General features: G+C 40.5%; 1 long non-coding RNA gene across 2 annotated transcripts; it reads right to left on the bottom strand.

The window, feature by feature from the left end:
* Positions 1-11,890: 11,890 nt before the first annotated feature.
* On the bottom strand, positions 11,891-14,284 carry LOC129507110 (uncharacterized). 2 transcript variants are annotated; one of them, XR_008663925.1, is made up of 3 exons: positions 14,171-14,284; positions 13,060-13,321; positions 11,891-12,178 (listed from the first exon to the last, which is right to left on the bottom strand). It is a non-coding gene; the product is annotated as an uncharacterized LOC129507110 (long non-coding RNA). The 2 variants fall into 2 exon arrangements; XR_008663926.1 differs by lacking the exon at positions 14,171-14,284 and adding an exon at positions 13,659-13,826.
* Between the last annotated feature and the right edge of the window lie 2,852 nt (positions 14,285-17,136).

Genomic DNA, 17,136 nt, shown 5'->3' on the forward strand with positions numbered 1-17,136 from the left:
ATGTTCCATGTGCACTTGAAAAGAATGTGTATTCTGCTGCTGTAGGATGAAATGTTCTGTATATATCTGTTAAGTCCATCTGGTCCAGTGAGTGTCATTCAAAGCCTTTGTTTCCTTTTTGATCTGCTTAGATGATCTGTTCATTGCTGTGAGTGGGGTGTTAAAGCCCCCCTACTGTTACTGTATTATCAATGAGTTTATTTAATTTCATCACTAATAGATTTATATATTTGGCTGCTCCCAAGTTAGGGGCATAAATATTTACATTTGTTAGATCTTCTGGATAGACCTTGTACCCTTCTTCATCTCATATTACAGTCTTTAGTTTAAAATCTAGTTTGTCTGATATAGGGATAGCTACTCCAGCTTTCTTTTGATATCCATTAGCATGATAAATGGTTCTCCACCCCCTTGCTTTCAGTCTGTGTGTGTTTGGGTCTAAAATGAGTTGGGAGAGAGAGAATCTTAAGTAGGCTCAACACCCAGCATGAAGTCCATCACAGGGCTCAATCTCACAACCCTGAGATCATTACCTGAGCTGAAGTCAAGAGTTGGATACTTACCTGACTGAGCCACCCAGGTGCCCCCCCAATGTAAATACTATTAAGATTATTTCTACTCTAAAAGTAAGACTCATGAGAGAAAATTCTAATTACAGAGAAGACAAGAAATTAGAGAAAATCACCCATTATAACTAAAATCCAGTCTCTGTTAACATTTTTAAGTGTGTTGCTTTTCCATCTTTTTTCTTTTTTCTACACATTAAAAAAATTTTAATATAATGACTACACCCAATGTGGGGCTCTAACTCATGAGCCCCAAGATTGAGTCACATGTTCTACCAAGTGAACTAGCCAGGTGCCCCTGTTGATATGGTTAAAAGCTATGATGGAGGCACCTGGGTTGCTCAGTTGGTTAAGCATCTGCCTTTGGCTCGGGTTGTGATCCTGGGGTTCTGGGATCCAGCCCCACATTGGACTCTGCTCAGAGGGGAGTCTGCTTCTCCCTCCCCCTCTGCCCCTGCTTCAACCCCTCCCACTCTCATGTAGTTGTTTATTGCTCTCTCTCTCAAATAAAGAAATAAAAATCTTTAATAAAAAATAAATAAAAGAGCTATGATGATTTACATTTTTAAATATCCACAAAATATGACAGTACTTACCATTAAAAAAATCTTGAATCTTGTACTGGTTTTAAAAATGGAGTCACAGTCTTTAATTTACCTTTCTTTGCACTAATAAGATTGAAGCTTTTTTCCATGGGTGTATTAATAGATTCTAGTCTAATTTAGAATTGTGCGTATGGGTTCAAATCTCAGTTCATCCACTCATTTGAGCTGTTATAAGGTCCTTGGTGGCAAGCAATGGAACACTTAGGCTCAGTGGGACTAAATAATAAGGAAATGCATTCTCTCCCATAAGATGGAGCTCCAGATAGAGCTGCTCCAGGGGGCCTCAGACAATTAAAATTGGGGGGGGGGGCAGATAATGACCACCAGAATCTACAACTCTGAGCAAGTTCTAAATTTTAAAAATCCCTGGGAAGGGCTCTGACAGGTAAGGGCTAACTCACAGTCTCATCTTAGATCAACTGTCATGATCACAGGAATAATGTCTACCTTGATGGTCAGACCTGGAGCAAGGCTCCCACTGTTGTCAGGAAGCAGGGCCAGTGTGATGGGTAGCCTCATCCAAATCCCTTCATTCGAGTGGAGAACAAGTCACTCCCCAAAGGAAATGTGTGTGTTGGGGTGGGAAAAGGGGCAAGGAAAGTAGCAGGAGAAGCAGTCAAGGTGCTGAGTAGACAAAAGCAACAGTTCCAGTATACAAATTGGCAGGCAAGGCCATTTGTGATTTCCCCTGACACAGCTCCAGCCTCCATTTTGTTTGTTACTCCATTCGTCTCATCCTATTAGGGACACTGAACTACTGTTGATCTCTGCATTTCCTGGGCTCCCCCTTTGCATGTGCCACTCCTTCTTCATCTAAGCCCTCCACATAGCTAATTCCAACACACAGTTCAGCACATAGTGCAGTTGTCACCTGCTCTAGGAAGCCTACAAGGAGTCCATGCCTCCCCAAATCAGAGTTAGAATCCTGAAGGAGCGTTCAGTGCTCAGGGCTACTCCATATGGAGATACACTCCAGCTAGTTTAAGCAGAAATTAATTAATTAATTTATTTATTTATTAATTCAGGGTACAAGGTAACTTACAGAATTTCAGACAGGCAAGGAAGCCAAGCTCTGTTATTACTTAGCCTGTGAGCAACACAGCTAGGAGAAATATCCAATATCTTATAGAAACCCCACAGCTAGCCACTGCCTGCCACCTCGCCCCTCCAATGCTAGAATCAGGATTTGAGAACCCTTGCAACAACTGTTATAAAAACCAAGCACCTCCACCACCCTTCCTACCCGAGGGACCTTGTGGCTTCCACATATATATTTGCTTTCACCCTCTAAATCTCTGCCTGGCAAAAGTATGGTCACATAGAGAATCTAGCTACAAGGGAAACTGGGAAATAGTCTTCACCACAATAAACAGAGGGTTGTAGTAGTATTGAATGAGCCAATTTCCAGTATCTTCCATAACAGCTGTGTTATTAAAAGCATACAAAGTTATGGTATTCATACTATATTATTATATAGATTCATAATCTGTATGAAATCTCTGTTTCCAGAAATATTTTTAATTTAATAACCATTTTTATCTGATATTATTATTGCTAAGCTAGCTTTATTTTGGATACTAATTTCCTGACATATCTTTTTCCTATCCCCTTACTTATAATCATTCTGTTATTTTGTTTGAGGTATATTACTTGTAAGCAGTATGGGTAACTGAATTTTTAAAAACAGTCTAACAATCCTGTCCTTTGTGAGTTTAAATATTTATTTAATATGATTAGGAATCTAATTACTTATCACTGATATTTTGTTTCAAATTTATGAAGGTTATTCTTTTTTTTCCCTTTTCTGTCTTCTTTTGGATTGTCAGATTTTCCTAATTCCTTTCCTTTTTCTTCAACAAGTTTGGAAGTCACACATTCTATTTCTAATCATTTAACAGACTTAAGTTTATATTTTCCCAACAAAGTCAATAGTTAAACTATATGTCTAGCCTCCTCAGGGACAAGACATTTAGAATAACGTAACTCCCCTCCTGACTCACCACTTTACCCAGATGCCCACGTTATTACTGTCTAGATTTGGTTCAGAATGTTTTTATCTGTGCTTGGAAAGAAGTTTCTCCATCTGATCACTCATCCATCTTGATCTAGAGGTTATGACAGCCATTCGATCTCTTCCTTTCTCCAAATTCCTCCCAGCTTTGCAGCCTTTCACCTCCATTCCTGCCCTGAGTGTGAAGAACAAGAAACTACTGCAGTTTCTCAAGCTCCCTCGCCTACCCGGACCCTTCTCTTTTTCAGCTCATGATCCTGCCTCCTACTTGAGGGGATATAGCAGTCATCAAAAATTTTCACTTCCTTGCCAGTGAATTCATCTATATCCCCACTCACACTTCCCTCTCAACTTCACATGAAACATTGATCTTCTTCTGCCCCTAAGCCAACTTTCAGATGCAGCCCCTCAATTCCTACTCCTGTCTTCTGTATTTTTAATTCTTTCTGTATTTTTAATTCTCCCTCACTAACCCCTCATTGCACTGCCAGACAATACTAGCTAAGTCAACCTTGCTTCTAATGAACATTTAATAAATATTTATAGAGTACATAAATGAGTAAATCTGTCAATAGGGTATTTGCAAAATGGCCATAATAGCTACCTTTCATCTGAGACATTGTTAAGAATATCAAGATTTTGCAAACACTCAGAAGTGTAACTTTCCACAAATATTCGAAGATCGTATCATGAATTCATACAAGTATCTGAGTCCTACAGTGGCCCTATGATAGGCACTAGGGGTAGAGAGTGAATAAAATAGTCAAGGACCCCACCCTCATGTAGCCGACATTCTGAAGGAGGAAAGCGGGACATAAATAAGGAATCAAATAAAATAATTTCAAATGATGGAAGGGGCTATGAAGAAAATAAAAATGGAATCACAGCTAGAGAGTGGCATGTTGAGGAAAAATGAGAAAGTAGGTGTGGCAAAAGCCTAAAGAACAAGGGGAATGAAGGATGATGTGAGGAAAGGAAAGTAGGAGCCAGACCATGATATAACGTGTAGATTCGGTTGTTACTGCACTGGCATGCCCCTGACTTTTAAAAACTGAAATACAATAACATTTTAAGATGCATAGAAAGTGTACAACTCGATGGCAACACACACATGCACACAACTCCTGCAATAACCACCCAGTTTGAGATACAGAACATTTCCAAACCTCAGAAGTTTCCCTCATGCCACTTCTCAGTCTAACCATCCCACAACCCCAGCCCCTGGCAGAGACAAAGTCCTACTAATCCCTGACTGGCCTTCTATCACTGCAGAGCTGTTTTTCTTACTCTTGAGCTTCTTATAAATAGAATCATACAGTCCACACTTTGGTTGGTCTTCATTTGCTTTATCTGAGAGATTCATCTATGTTGCTGCATATGCCAGTAGTTCATGCATTTTTTTTATTACTTGTATTCTGTTGTATTAAGTACATCATCATTTGCTCACTGGACTATTGATGGTCTTTTAGCTTGTTGCCAATTTTTGTTTATTAGAGATAAAGCTGTTATAAATATTCTTGAACCTCTTTTAGTGGTCATAGACACTCACCCTGAGCACACACCTAAGAGTGGAATGACTAGGTCACAGAGTAAGCAATATGTTTAGCTTTATTAGTCATTGCTAAACAATCTACTGAGCTCACCATATATCCCCTTCCACTAGCGGTAAAGGAGAGTTCTAGTTCCTCTACATCCTCAGCAATGTGTGGTATGGTCAGGCTTTTCAATTTTACAAATTTTAGCCATTCTGCAGGTGTATAGTCATATCTCACTGTAGCTTTACTTTTACTTTCCCTGAAGATTGATATTGCTGAACACCGTCTCATATTCCAACTGTATGTTTAGATTTTGACTTTTGATAGGTTCTAGGAAGATTGACCTGTATTTTTTTTAAGATTTATTTATTTATTCAGAGAGAGAGGGGGGGGGGCAGAGACACAGGCAGAGGGAGAAGCAGGCTCCATGCAGGGAGCCGATGTGGGACTCGATCCCGGGTCTCCAGGATCCCACCCCCAGCTGCAGGCTGCGCTAAACCGCTGCACCAGACCTGTATTTTTAAAAGATTTGGTTCCTCTGTGGAGAAGCGCCTATAGGGAGCAGAATGGAGGCGGAGGGAATAGTTTAGATGATCACTGAGGGTGATCACTTTAGGCGATCTAGACAGGAGCCGGAGGTAGTGTAGATGAGTGGTGGTAAAGCAGTCAGAAAGAAGGGAACAGATTCCGGATAAACCTTACAGGAAGCCTACTGACTGTATCCACAGATCAGACATGGGAGAGAAAAGGAGGAATCAAAGATCATCTGAGCAACTGAGTGGAAGTGGTACATCTCCCACAGTGTCGAAATTTGGGTGAGGGGTGGTTCCTTACATGTCAGTAGGACATTTATAGGAGATGAATCACACTGTAGCAACCTGCACCCCCCACCAGAAAACCACTCAAAACCAAAAAAATTCCAGTCACAAACTGCTCAAAGAAACATTCTGGGCACTGAGAGAGCTGCGGTGGACTTTGATTTGCTTCCTTGCCTTGCAAATGAGCTCTGTAGCGCTGTGCAGTGTGCATTTGCCAGCAAAGCTTATATAACTTCATTTATCACTAATGTTGTTGGGGTTTTTTTCTTCTTCCAAGAATAAGTATGTTTCTACCAGATGAAATAAAAAAAAATCCAGAAATTTAAAATTAAATTAGTTTGGAAATTACTGGCATTTTTCTTCTTGTGTAAGGTCACTCTGCCCTTGGAGGCCAGTGCTGGGGAAGTGACACATTTCTTTCTCTGTCCCACACTTCTGCTTATTTTCATGCAATAAAAAGCAAATCCCTAACGTTTCAAATGTTTAGTGCATGTGGCAAATATTTTTCTCCTCATTTAAGCCTTTAATTTTACGTTATGTTACGTAAAAGGTGGAATGCCAGACCACTGGTTTACCAGGCTGCTTCTATGTGTGGAAAAACAAAATTCTGTACTTGCAGAAGTAATAAGCTGACTCTTCAAGTCTCCGGACTGTTAGTCTGCCTGCTTCTCTGATTTGTGTAGTGCTTCTCAGTCCTTAAAGCTGTGACAATACTACATAAAAGAAGGACCCACAGTTATCACCTATAGGAGGTTCCTGTGCTAAACACCAATCCTCTGAGGTATGCACTATTATCTCCATTTAACATATGAAAAAGCTAATTTAGTCCCTTGCGCAGGATCATTCGATTGGTAAACGATGGGGCCAAGATCAGAACCCATGTCTATCTGAGTCAAAAACTAAAGCTTTTCATGGCTCCTGAGCTATGGCAGTGTAGAGTGGAAATTGAGTATGCAGATGCCAGAGCCAGCCCCCTGGGTTTGCATGACAGCCCTACCACTTAGTGGCTGTGTGGACTGGGCAGTCCCCTGTCTGACAGAAGACCATCATGGTACCAATCTTATTGGCTATTGTAAGAATTAAATAGTTATATATCACTTAGAACTGTGCCTGGCTTATGCTATGAGAGGGTTAGCCATTACTTCTTAACAAAAATAATAGCTTTATTAAGATATAATTCACATACCATATACTTCAAATGTTTAAAGTGTGCACTCCAGTGGTTTTTAGTATATTCAGAGAATTCTACAACCATCGCTACAGTTTTAGAATATTTTATCACCCCAAAAAGAAAGCCAATGCCCAAGAGCAATCACTTGTCACTCCCTCCACCCACCTCCAGCCCTAAGCAACCATGACCCTACTTTCTATCTTAATAGATTTATAGATCTATCAGAATCTATTGAATATATATTGCTCATTCTGGACACTTCATGTAAATGGAATCATACGATATGTGACCTTTAGTTTCTGGCCTCTCTCACTTAGCAGGCTTCAAGTTTCATACATTTTGTAGCATATATCAATGCTCCAGTTCTTTTTATCGCCAAAAAAATATCGCATTGTATAGATAGGCCATAATTTATTTATGCATTCATCAGGTGTTGCATTATTTGGGTCATTTCCCCTTTTTGGCTATTGTGAATTGTGATGCTATGAATACGTGTGTACAAATTCTTGTGCGGACATATGTTTTCATTTCTCTTGGCTATATAAATAGTGGGATTGCAGCTAGTAGTTGGCGCTGCCTCTCTATTTCTGAATATGCAGATACATACTTCTCACAGATAAATGTATACCTTAGCTTTTTTGCTTTAAGTAACTTAATGAGGTAAGTGCCCTTCCTATTTTATAATACAAATTTAAAAACTGAGATTTTGAGAGATTTGCCTTACTGTTTCTTGGTGTATGGCTTTGTCTATGCTATATCCTTTTTTTTTTTTTTAAGGATGCCCTCCTTTCTGTCCCTTGCCAATCCTTTAGGTTTGAACTAAGGCTCTACTTCTTGCCAGTCTGCTTGGACTCCATGCCTGGGCCAGGTGCTTTGCTCTGTGCTTCCAAAACATTCTGAGCATTGGTTTACTATGGCCTTTGTCACATTCCACTATATTTATAATGGTAGGGACATTATACCCTAGGGAAGGGTACTGTCCTCCTCAACTTTGTCTTCCATGCCAAAGACAGGCCTGGCGTGAATTGTCTCCTGAATTCTGTTGATGAAAATTAAGAAAGAAGGGCCCAGATACATGCTAGAAAGTGGTCTTTCAGATTGGTAATATCTTGTTTGTCACATAATGCAGTTTGAGTTGACAAAAACCAGGGAGTATATTTAGACAAAAAGAGTTTTCACTTTACTAAATCACTTAACACAACCTTCTTATAAATAGTGAGTCCCCCTGGGAGACTGATGCCCAAAAGGTTGTATGTCTGCCACAGAAATACCCAGAATGCTTTTAGTGATACATGAGGGACATTTTTAACTTAATGGTTAATTATTTATTTCAAAATATATTATAAATAAATACAACTAGAATATCAAACCCATTATATCATTGTTTAGAAGCAGGCTAAAATGTTTTTTTTTTTTAATGAAGACTAGTTAAAAAATATATTAAGTAAATCATGGTGCGGATAGAACACAGATACGGCAAGTATTATAGAGATGGTCAAAAGAATTCAAGCTTCAGAACACTATTTAAGGGCATTTAACATATGAAAAGTCTGAAATACTTCATGGAGCGCCCAGAGGATGCTGATACTGCAGGCGCCAGGTCACACTCTGAGCAGCAAGGTTACAGAGCATAAATGAAGGTATAAAGTAATAGCATAATACTACCTACTACCTCTTCAGTTCTACTATGCATTGGGTACTCTTCTAGGTGTTTTATAGATGTTAAATTTATCCATGTTCATAAAAATCCTGTAAGGTAGCTACTAATATCTCCACTTCACAAATGAAAATGTAAAAATCAGAATTGGTTTGACTTTTAGTCATAAGTTTTTTCCCACAAAATAAGATACACAGGCCAAGAGGAAGTAATAGCATTTTCCTTATTTCATCATTGCTATAAAATAAAATAAATCAAGCTAGAGGGACCTAAACCATTTCTTGGCTTTGGCCAGTGCAAGATCTCAATGCTCATTCTATTCACATGTCCTTTCTATGGCCTCATTGTGAGTCAGAAAGTAATCTGGTCCAGGGATCAAAGCCTGAAACGTTTTCCCATTTCCTTCCCCACATTCAAAACAAAACAGCTCTGGGCAAGGGATGCACTTCCGTCCCATGGTTATTTGATGAACACACACACACACACACACACTTACTAAAACACAATTTGGAATAAAAAAGCATTCTTAAAACAAATATCAATTACCTATGGTAAAAGAATATATATATATATATATATATATATATATATATATATATGCATGCCCATGTGTACAATGGTTTCAGCTGCCCATTAGGGGAATTACGTTGTTGTCTCAAGTTAAAATTACAAATTTATTTCCACATGGTTATTCTGTGAGATGTGTTTATCTCTTAACACATTATCTACCTACCTACCTACCAATCTATCCTAAAGATTCCAAAGCTCCCCATTAAGATAAATCCAAGAAGAAGAATAAATAAAACAAAGTTTTCTTTTTCAGAGGGCCCCAGGGCCCTTTGGGGTCATGGAGGCGGAGATCTGTTGCTAGTCACAGACCACAGATGACCAAGGTGCCTTACATGCCTTCAAAGGGGAACTTTATTCCCTGTCTAAAAGTAGGTTCCACAAACCTGAGGGCTTAGGGCTCAATCTGGTCTGGTTCTTCCGTTGCTGTCTAATTTGGAAATGTCCAAGTTAAGTGCAGAGACCTGACTTCTCTTGAAAAATGGGAAGACTGGGCAACACTGGACCTAGATTCTTAGATCAGCTTCAGCTATTTGCAGTGGAGGAGTGGCTGTCCCTCTTGACCATCTCAGCAAGTTTCACTCATGTCCATTATCTGCCTTGGCCCTGTAGGCTTTTGAATTTGGAATTCCTGGTTTTATAAGCAGGGCTTACAAACAGCCAATATTTGTTCATCATTATCCTGGGGGAAAATCTGGCCAAGTACGTTGGAACACTGAAAAACAGTTTCCTTTTAACAAAGTGAGAGCAGCTGGTTCACACAAGAATTATTCACTGAGTTTGTGGAAGCCAGTGTGCCCCCATTTAAACACTTTATATTACTCAGATATGCAAGTGACAAATCTCCCGCCCCCCTCCCCTTATAGTGCAGCTGGTTGTCAATTAGAGTACCCTTGGCTCATATTCTCTGAAGCTCATTTTAAGTACTACTAGAAGTGACTCTGAAAGTGCCCCCAATACTTTTTCCATCTAGTTTGTTGGTTAGTAGGAGGTGAATTTCCTGAGGGTCATAAGAAGCAGTAGAACGAAGGGTGATCTTCAGGTATGGTAGGGAGATGATATCCAGGGAATTGAACTACTCTTTTTAAAAAAGCAAGTACTTTTTCAAGTTACTTTTTCATTTCTCAACTTGCTCAATTTAGAGGCTGGAGAACATTACAGTTATCCAGCTTTTTATTCATTCAGTAAATGTTTATCAAACACCAACTTTGTTGCCACAAACTGTGCTAAACTGGAGATGCAACAGTAAATGAGACTGGGTCCCCTGCCTGGAAAAGTAGTTATTTAAATCTTTATGCCCCAATAGCAACTTGAGAAGCGTCTGGTGGCATCTTATAGGTAGAGCAAAGACTCATCCATCATGATCCCCCAAAAAGATCCTACAATTTTCCCATCTGTTTGCTTCCCAACAGATACAGATATATTTGCCTTGAGAAAGATTTTCCAAAGGTCTTACTATCTCTCACCCCTAAGACACCTCCAACTAACACAGACACCCTTGGCAATAATGAAGCTTCAAAAGCCTCCGGGGCAGGGTAGGAGCCAACCCAAAGCACCATGGTGATTGATCTGCATAGGAGCTGTCACTACTCAGGTACTGCACTGCTGGGAGCCAGAAACACTGTCCCAATGTTGCCAAACACTGCAAGAGAAGCCAGAAATTGGAATTTGTGTAGTGTAACATCTTTTTGAGAGTTAGGGTTTGAACTGATTTTTATTTATTTATTTTTATTTTTTTAAAACATTTTTTAAATTTTTTTTTTATTTTTTATTTACGATAGTCACACACAGAGAGAGAGAGAGAGAGAGAGAGAGAGAGGCAGAGACACAGGCAGAGGGAGAAGCAGGCTCCATGCACCGGGAGCCTGACTTGGGATTCGATCCCGGGTCTCCAGGACCGCGCCCTGGGCCAAAGGCAGGCGCCAAACCGCTGCGCCACCCAGGGATCCCTGAACTGATTTTTAAACCCAGTTTTGATCATCAAAAATGGGGTTGCAGGCAGGTTTCAGTGATGCGATCCCTAGACTGTGATCTCTGATTTCAGGAGACCCCATGCTCCACCCCCTCATTTTGCGTTTAACAGGGAATCTTTTCTTTTTTTTTTTTTTTAAGATTTTTAAAAAATTTATTTGACACAGAGACAGTGAGAGAGCACACGCAGGGCGAGGGGCAGAGAGAGAGGGAGAAGCAGGCTCCCTGCAGCAGGGAGGCCCTGTTGGGGCTCCATCCCAGGACCCCTGGTGTCATGACTTGAGCCAAAGGCAGATGCTTAACCTGCTTAACAGACTGAGCTGCCCAGGCACCCCTTAACAGGGAATCTTTTTTTTTTTAAACATTTTTTATTTATTGATTCATGAGAGACACAGAGAGAGAAGCAGGCTCCATGCAGGAAGCCCGATGTGGGACTCAATCCCTGGACCGGGATCACGCCCCGAGCCAAAGACAGACACTCAACCACTGAGCCACCCAGGAGTCCCAACAGAGAATCTAAACTAGAACTAGCAACCTGGAATTTGCCTTTTCCAGGAAGTCCTGTGGGGCCTCTCATGTTTTTGAAAATCCAACACAGGGAAACATTCAGTCTTCCTGCATCTATCTCTCAATATTTCTCTTTCTCTACTATTCAATCTATAAATACTTCTTTTCATTAAAGAGTGGATCTTGAATATATTGATCAATCAATACAAGCTATTCTTTAAGAGTACTCTTTGTAAGATATATGTGATAATAACATAATTTGGTTCTTCTGACAATCCTTAACTTTTCATATTCACATCATTCTGGCTTGGAATAAAAATCCTTTCCTGGGCACTTGTCCCTTATTTCTCTGGACTGGTGTTGAGCTAAAAAAAAAGCTCATGAGTGCCTTATCTTTCAATATCTACAAGGACTTCATTCTCTACCATTCACAGATGTTCTATTTGCCCTGCCTAGATTGTATAAGCTAATTACATGAAAGATTTTGTTTTGATTTTCCATCTCTCTGTTCTCAGAGCTACTTTCTTTTTATCAAACTGCAGTTAAAGAGGACAGAAGTGAGAATATAATGTGGTTTTGTTTTTATTCAGGGAAGACATTTTCAATCTTTAATTGTTTTACTGTAGTTTCTTACCTCATTAGAATTTAATTTATGCACAATAAGTAGAATTCATTTTAATTAGCAATCCTGGATTGTGGACTTTTCCTTAGCAATATCCCAGAAGAGGCTTCAACTTTAAGCATGATTCAGATTCCCTGCTCTTCTAGGACTGTATTATAAAAAGCAAAAGCAAACAAACAAAACAAAAAAATTAAAAAAAAAACAAAAAGCAGAAACAGAACATAAGTACAAACCAGTGTCCCTAACCCAATATATTCATTTAAAACATTTTAATCACCTTGGGATATTTATTCATAACATTATAATCACTTTAGGATGCTTTGACTATTGTTTGGTCTTTTTTTTTTTTTTTAATCTCCTTATAGTTGCCACCAAAAGAATATGCGTTGAACACAGCCAATACTGATTGTTCTCTGGAAATGCCTATCTCTCAGGTATTGAACAATGATCATTTCATCATCAGGACTTCAAACTGAGGCCTTAGTAGTTAGTAATGCCTAAACGTGACCTAATTTTCTGAGAATGAGGAAAGTGACTACGGAACCCAAGACAATAATAATAGCTGGCATTTTTAACATTTTTTAAATTGTTTGCTACATGCCAGCGTTGTTCAAATCACTCTGCATCAGTCAGCTTATTGAACCTATTTCATCTTGTTCTTCTAGGTGGCATAGCTGAGGTACAGACAGGCAGTGTGACTGGCCCAAGGTCACAGAGGTAGTTGCAGAACACATATTTGAATCCATGCCCTCTGGCCTGGGAGCCTGCAGCCTTAACCACTTGCCTGCCCTGCCTCCTGGGCGTGAGAAGATATGGTGAAAGTTGATGGCTTTTTCCTTTTAAGTTTGCTTCGAGTAGCTTTAGTTTTTCCATTTATCCCAAATTCTTCATTTGTTAATTTCAACAGTATATTTACCAGGATACTGTGGCAAACTCATTATTGAAATGTATTCATAGTTTCTTGGAACTTGGAAGAAAGGCTACATAAATATTACAGAATGATTTAAAAAATATATGAAATGTATTCACCTGAATATAGGATGGTCCAATTTCGTACTATAAATAAATGAATGGGTGCTGACTCTTGAACCAAGTCCTGAGGCTGTGGCTGCGCCAGGTCGCTCTACGTAATCTCACAGTGCAGGCTGCTCGGGCTCCAGGGATAATGGTCAGATTCTAGACCAGGAGTGAGTCCTCCTGAGGCCTCAGGAAACTGCAGCCCAGGCTGCGGCTAGGCCTCCAGGTGCCACTTTCCTCGAATCTTCTACTATCCTAATGCCATGAGAGGAATCTGAAGAAGCAAGAGAATGGATAAATAGAGATACAGTCACACAGTGGAATATTACTCAGTGAGGAAACAAATGAACTAAATAGATGTACAACACGGATGAATTTCACAAGCATTTGTGTTGAAAGAAGACAGCCAGAAAGCAATACAGACTGTACGGTTTTGGGTTTTGTTTGTGTAAAGTGGAAGAACAGGCCAAACCTAGGGTGGGGAAAATGTTTTGCGTCTTGATCTAGGTGTGGTTACGGACAGGTATATATGCATCCATAGATCATAAGGTCCTTCACTTGCAATTAGTTCACTCAATGTGCATTATACCTTCATAAAAAAGAAAAAGTACTTGTGTAGAAGACTGTCAGACTGCAAGTGCTTGGTGGGATCTGCAGCCAGAGCTGAAGGCAGGGACCAGCTCCCAGCAGGGCTTGCACATCAAGCTAAGGGCTTGCCCTTTATTCAGCAAGCCCAGGGGCCTCTGGAAGGAGTGACGTGATCACTGTGGAGTGTTGAAAGCTCAGTCAGCATCATTCTACGTAGAGGGAGAACTGGAGCGGGACAAAACAGAGAGCAGGGAGATAAGATGACCTTAAATAGTCCTCATCTGAGAAAACTCCAATTCTCTATGGACTTGGTGAGTGCACACTCCCTGCACACACAGAGCACTCACCTCCAGCTTGGAGGAGCTCCGGGGGCCCTCCCCGCCGAACCGGCACCCCGACCATCTGAAAATGGCTTTTCCAGGGCTGCTGTGCCGCTGTGGGCTCCCCAGGGCAGGCCTTCCTGGCTCACTGCCCTTCTCGGTGTCTCCTGCTTCCCCACTCCCAGCTCCTGCCCATCACAGTTCTCTTCTCTTACCAGCAATTCCAGGGAGGAGGAGGAGGCGGTCACTGCTGCCCACACTGACCTAAATAAAATGCAGGGGTCACAGGGTCATTTCCATGGGGAGTGTGGATAATTTGCACATTCTCACTCAGGCATGCTGTCAAAATTCAAGGAATTTTCCATATTAGAATTAAGCATTGCCAACAAAGATCAGCATTTTTTTAAAAAACTGAATTGAACATGGATGATTTGTAATGTGTCTGTATCATACCTGCAAGTCTTTTAACTTTTTATATTTCTTTTGAGCTGTTTCTACTTATTCAGTAAGCATTTAATTTAAAGAACTGTTTAAAGTGTATCTGTTTATATGCTTATTTTTTATTTAAAGTTTTTTTTTTTAAATTCTGAGACACACACACACACACACACACACAGAGGGACAAGTAGGCTTCCTGCAAGGAGCCCAATGCAGGACTTGATCCTGGATCCTGGGATCACGCCCTGAGCCCAAAGACAGATGCCCGACCACTGAGCCACACCCACGTGTCCCTGTGAATGTGCTTTAAATACATATATATACAGGATAATGCCATGTCAGTAATCTGGGTTCTTTTCTGAGGTTAGCTTCTTCAAGTATGGTTCTGAATTTTTTTTTAAAGATTTTATTTATTTATTCATGAGACACACACACACACAGAGAGAGAGAGAGAGAGAGAGAGAGAGGCAGAGACACAGGCAGAGGGGGGGCTCCACAGAGGGAGCCCGATGTGGGACTCAATCCCAGGTCTCCAGGATCAGGCCCTGGGCTGAAGGCGGTGTTAAACTGCTGAGCCACCCGGGCTGCCCAGTTCTGAGTTTTTTATCATCCACCTAAAGTAGCTATTTACGGGCCATTAAATAAATAAAATATTTGGATTTAAAACAAATGCATTTCGACAACGCAGTATTCTAATTTACAAAATGAGTTGTCGTGTGTGTGCACATGCATGTGACATACAAGTACCTAGAACTCACCTACTTTGCAAATGGAGACAGCTCCATCAAAACTAAGGAATTTGCCTAAGGTTACCCTGTTTTCTTCCCCCCAGAAAGTTTTTTTTACTTTGTTTTCTTTCAATTCCAGGTGAGTTATTCTTAAAATATTGTAAGTCAGGGATGCCTGGGTGGCTCAATGGTTCAGCATCTGCCTTTTGCTCAGGGTGTGATCCCTGGATCCAGGATTGAGTCCCACATTGGGCTCCCTGCAGGGAGCCTGCTTCTCCCTCTGCCTGTGTCTCTGCCTCTCTGTGTCTCTCATGAAAAAATAAATAAATCTTTAAAAAAAATAAATAAAATATTCTAAGTCAAAATTCACCCCGGTAATTTGAAGAGAGGAATAAAATAATGTTGAAAAATAACTGAGGCCCCTGGGTGGCTCAGTTAGTTAAGCGTCCGACTCTCGATTTTGACTCAGGTCATGATCTCAGGGTTATGACACTGAGCCCTGCATGGGGCTCTGTGCTCAGCGAGGAGTCTGCTTGAAATTCTTTCCCTCTGCTCCTCCCTCCTCCATGCCCTCTCTCTCAAATAAACAATCTTAAAAAAAAAAAGGGAAAAAGAACGAACGAACTATATACATATAAATAAGAAAATGACCATCTGTAGTGGGATTAACCGAACTGTGAGCTGGAAAAGACAGGACAACAGGGGTCAAGGTATGAGACTCATCACATCTTTAAGAAGGAAGAAAGAAAACACCAGTGGGGGTGTCATCAGTTTTGCCCACTAGACACCAGCTGATGCTGTTAATTGAAGATGACTTGGTCACTGCTAGGATTGATGGGAGTGGGAGATATGTTGGAATTTAGATCCCTGGCAAAAGTTTTAGAAGATGGGATTAATGGGGGGGGACCCATGATAAACAATAAAAATTGAACTACCAATAGGATTTGATGCTGAATTTGTATAATCCTGTCTCACTTGTTTTTTGCCCTAATCCTGGTTCCAATAAAACTTTATTTACAAAACTAGGTGGGGCACCTGGGTGGCTCAGTTGGTTAAATGTCTTACTCTTGATTTTGGCTTGGGTCATGACCTTAGGGTTATGAGACTGAGCCCATCGCTGGGCTCCTCGCTAAGTGGGGAGTCTGCTTCTCCCTCTCCTTCTGCCTCTCCCCCTGCTCTCTCTCGCTCTCTCTAAAATAAATAAATAAATAAATAAATAAATAAATAAATAAATAAATAAAACAACAGGCAACTGACCTATGAGCCATGGTTTGTCAATTTGGTTTTCAAAACTTTGTATTAAAATATCATTTATCTTGATTGCTGAATTTTTTGGCATCTCCTTAAAGCTTGTGCCCAAGATAAATGCCTCACTCACCTCACCTCAGTCCTGGCCTGGAGGCAGACCTGGCAAACAGTGTACAGTGGCTGAGTTAGATGATGCACCTTGAGTGTAAAATAAAATGAAGTTGTGCATGTATTTATGCATGTAATTACTTTTTCATATAGCTACCTTAGATCCCAGGCAGTACGTTTTTATGAATGAGAGTAAGCAGAGCAAGTACAGTACCTCTCCAGGCCTGCGAGAGTGGGCCAGCATGCAGGAATCTTCCTGACCAAAAGCTTGCTGAGCCCATCAGGAGCAAAGCAATAGCACTAGGAGACCCAGGGCTGAAACTAGCATTTTAGCAATGCCCACAGTACTTCAGTGTCTAGTATCCTGTAATCTCACATTTATACCTCCCCTAGATTCATGTGAGAGGCCCTTTGCTTGGTTTTAAGCATACATTACAGTTCAAAAGCCACTCACAAGGGTCCAAAGAAAACCACAGTCCAAAGATGAAGTCAGAATTTCATCAGGATGTGAGTGGTGATTTGTCTCAGTCTTATGACTCTTATAGACTCATTTCCCAAATAATCTCCAGTCTAAAAGAACACATCTGAAACGTTACACTTCCTGCAAGAATGTACAGTACAATGATTCCCTGTTCCGGGACATTATATGCTTTAGTGAG

The sequence above is a fragment of the Nyctereutes procyonoides genome, unplaced genomic scaffold (assembly GCF_905146905.1).
Source record: "Nyctereutes procyonoides isolate TBG_1078 unplaced genomic scaffold, NYPRO_anot_genome, whole genome shotgun sequence".
Taxonomy (NCBI): domain Eukaryota; kingdom Metazoa; phylum Chordata; class Mammalia; order Carnivora; family Canidae; genus Nyctereutes; species Nyctereutes procyonoides.